This window comes from Octopus bimaculoides, chromosome 10 (assembly GCF_001194135.2).
Source record: "Octopus bimaculoides isolate UCB-OBI-ISO-001 chromosome 10, ASM119413v2, whole genome shotgun sequence".
In the NCBI taxonomy this organism is placed as follows: Eukaryota; Metazoa; Mollusca; class Cephalopoda; order Octopoda; family Octopodidae; genus Octopus; species Octopus bimaculoides.
The window spans coordinates 14,817,624-14,820,781 of NC_068990.1; the positions used below are offsets into that span (position 1 = coordinate 14,817,624).

General features: G+C 35.9%; 1 protein-coding gene across 1 annotated transcript in view; it reads left to right on the forward strand.

Moving 5' to 3' along the window:
• Positions 1–548: 548 nt before the first annotated feature.
• LOC106875015 (chitinase-3-like protein 1) overlaps positions 549–3,158 on the forward strand; it is a 30,582-nt gene continuing 27,972 nt past the window's right edge. The window contains exon 1 of the mRNA XM_052971043.1: positions 549–567. The gene's annotated coding sequence lies outside the window, so the exon portion shown is untranslated. The remainder of the gene's footprint in view (positions 568–3,158) is intronic.

Consider the following 3,158-nt stretch of genomic DNA (forward strand, 5'->3'; position numbering starts at 1 on the left):
CAAGATATTTGTGTTTGTATATTTGTATGTATATGTGTAGATTTGTGTTTTGTTGTATGTATGCATTCCCATACATTTAGTTGCTTATCTAGACATGCATGTATGTATGTATGTATGTATGTATGAGACACGTGCCGTATGTAATTACTCAGGGTAGGCAGTTGGTGACCTTTATGTAGTAAAACACAAAAAATAAGCGAAACACAGACAACTGAGTTGAAGGCAGATCTACTTCTGCCTTTATAACACGTAAAGGAAATGGTGTTGTATGATTGTATGCAGCACGTGTACTACAGCAGTATTATGCGTGGCTTAAATATTGAGATTGAAAGGTAGGGGCGAATTATGCTTACCTAATCTACAAAAAAGAAAAGAAAAAAGAAATATTTTCCATTTTATGCATAGTAATCAGAGTAACTTCATAATTTTATTGAATTTGGTACATATTTTGCCATAAAAGGAAAATGTTGCTGTCCATCTATTTTATTCAATGTAGAGGCTAGGTATACATCTATGTACTTGTATATACAGAAATCATTTACGATCCTGTAGATAAACCAGCTGATGGTAAGAAACGATCGACAAGTTTTGCTTTTTTCGTTAAAAATTACAGATCTCCAGTTAGAGTGACTTTGATCATAATTCTGTTCGCTCGTCGGTAATTTGAGGCTTAATAACAACAGCACATGTGATACCTTGCCGAAGAGGAACTCATTCTGTTAGAAATGGCAGTGGAGTCTCCGAAATCACGCACTACCATAGGTTTAATGGATAGACATGTTGGATAATAAATATATTAATCGCGAACTTCCTTGTCGTAAAGGACAGATGAATGTTCTGTAATTTTTTGCAGAACAACCTGCACAGACGATTTGTTTATAGTGACCAAATGTTTATGTTGTAAATTAGCTCACTTACTCCATTAAATCAACATTGCCTGCACAAGTGCACCACTTTCCGTACGTGATCGCACAGCAACGTGAAATGGCTATTAATTGTTCAGTTTTTTTCTTCTTTATTTTATACTTGTTTCAGTCATTAGAATACAGCCATGCTAGGGCATCGCCTGAAAAAGTTTTAGTCAAACAAATCGACCCCACTACTTGGATTACTTTTTTCAAAAACCTAGTATTTATTCTATTGATTTCTTTTTACCCAACCGCTATGTCATAGGGACATACTAACACCACTTAAGCGGTAGTGGGGTACAATCACAAACACAAATATATATATATATATATATATATATATACATATATATATACATATACGGCGAACTTCTTTCAGTTTCTGTCTACTAAATCTACTTTACAAGACCTTGGTCGGCCGGGACTATAGTAGAAGACATTTGCCCACGGCACCACACTGTGGACTGAACTCGGAACAATGTGGTTGGGAAGCAAACTTCTTACCACACAGCCAAGCCTCTTAATTGATTAGTGTAAGATAAATTAGTTCACTCTGTTCACAAAGCTTGTTTTAAAATGTCATTTTCACACCAAAACTTTTCTCGTCATACAAAGAGAAATTCAATCTTTAAAAATAAAAAACAAAAAACAAAGCCAAGTTCGAATAAGGTAGAAGTTAAAAAGCCTTCTCTGTATTGCTGTTATATATGTGTGTGTGTGTGTGTGTGTGTGTAACATTGTTCGTTTTTACCCTCCTTGTTTTGGAATGAGTACAATAAGTATCAGACTTTAAAAAAAAAAGTACTGGGATTGATTTGTCCGACTAAACCTTTCAAAGTGCTGCCCCAGCATGGCCGCAGTCCAATGACTGATGCAAGTAAAATACGAAAGATAAATAAATACTTTTAACGATCAGGCGCAGGAGTGGCTGTGTGGTAAATAGCTTGCTTACTAACAACATGGTTCCGGGTTCAGTCCCACTGCGTGGCACCTTGGGCAAGTGTTTTCTACTATAGCCTCGGGCTGACCAAAGCCTTGTGAGTGGATTTGGTAGACGGAAACTGAAAGAAGCCCGTCGTATATATGTATATGTATATACGTATGTATGTGTATATGTTTGTGTGTCTGTGTTTGTCCCCCCAACATCGCTTGACAACCGATGCTGGTGTGTTTACGTCCCCGTAACTTAGCGGTTCGGCAAAAGAGACCGATAGAATAAGTACTAGGTTTCCAAAGAATAAGTCCTGGGGTCGATTTGCTCGACTAAAAGGCGGTGCTCCAGCATGGCCGCAGTCAAATGACTGAAACAAGTAAAAGAGTAAAAGAGATCATTTATGATATTTATAAGATTATGGATATCCTGAAGAATTATCACCCTAAGCTTTAGCAGATATATCCATCTTCAGGTAGAACGCGATGAAACTTCTTTTGTCACACATAAGGCAATTATTTCTCAGATATGCTGCATAGGATTACATTACGGCCGTGTCTTTTCCATGTTTAAGACGGTCGACTGCAATTTGAAAGAACTGTGTCTGCTTTTCCTGGAAGGTCGAGCGAGCAAGCGGAGACTGTCTCGTTAACTCGTAAAGAAAATAATTAAGTAACTATGTCAGGAAAAAAAAAAATGTAACGCTACCGTGGCTTCATTAGTAAATGAACCGCATAAAATAAGTACATGTACAGTGGACAAACACAGACCACCAATTTGGTCAGCGTTGGGAGGAGCTTAATGTCAAAGTTTAAGTATTTTTTAAAATTTTATTATGCTAAGAGAGGGGGCGGGAAAGAGAGAGGAAGGTGTTTGTATAGTTGAGGATAGGAACAGAAGAAGAGGGAATATATCTTGCGAGAAGCAAGCTGCTGCTTTTATTTGTATACCTTGGTGATCGCTTGGAGTCTTCCTTTCTTCATCATTCACATACGCTTGTCACAACACTTGTTTTACTATAAACATCAACACGCCAAATCTGAACGGACCGTGAGTACCCTTAATGCTTTGATATTTACCATAGATCGTGCACACTCACGCGCGCATATATATATATATAGATATATATGTCCATTTGTTTGTGTATATATCTCTCTGTCTACCTACTTACATGTATACACACACACGCATATACATGTATATATATATTTATTTATTTATATATATATATATTTATATATTTATATATATATATATATTTATATATATATATATATATTTATATATATATATATATATTTATATATATATATATATAT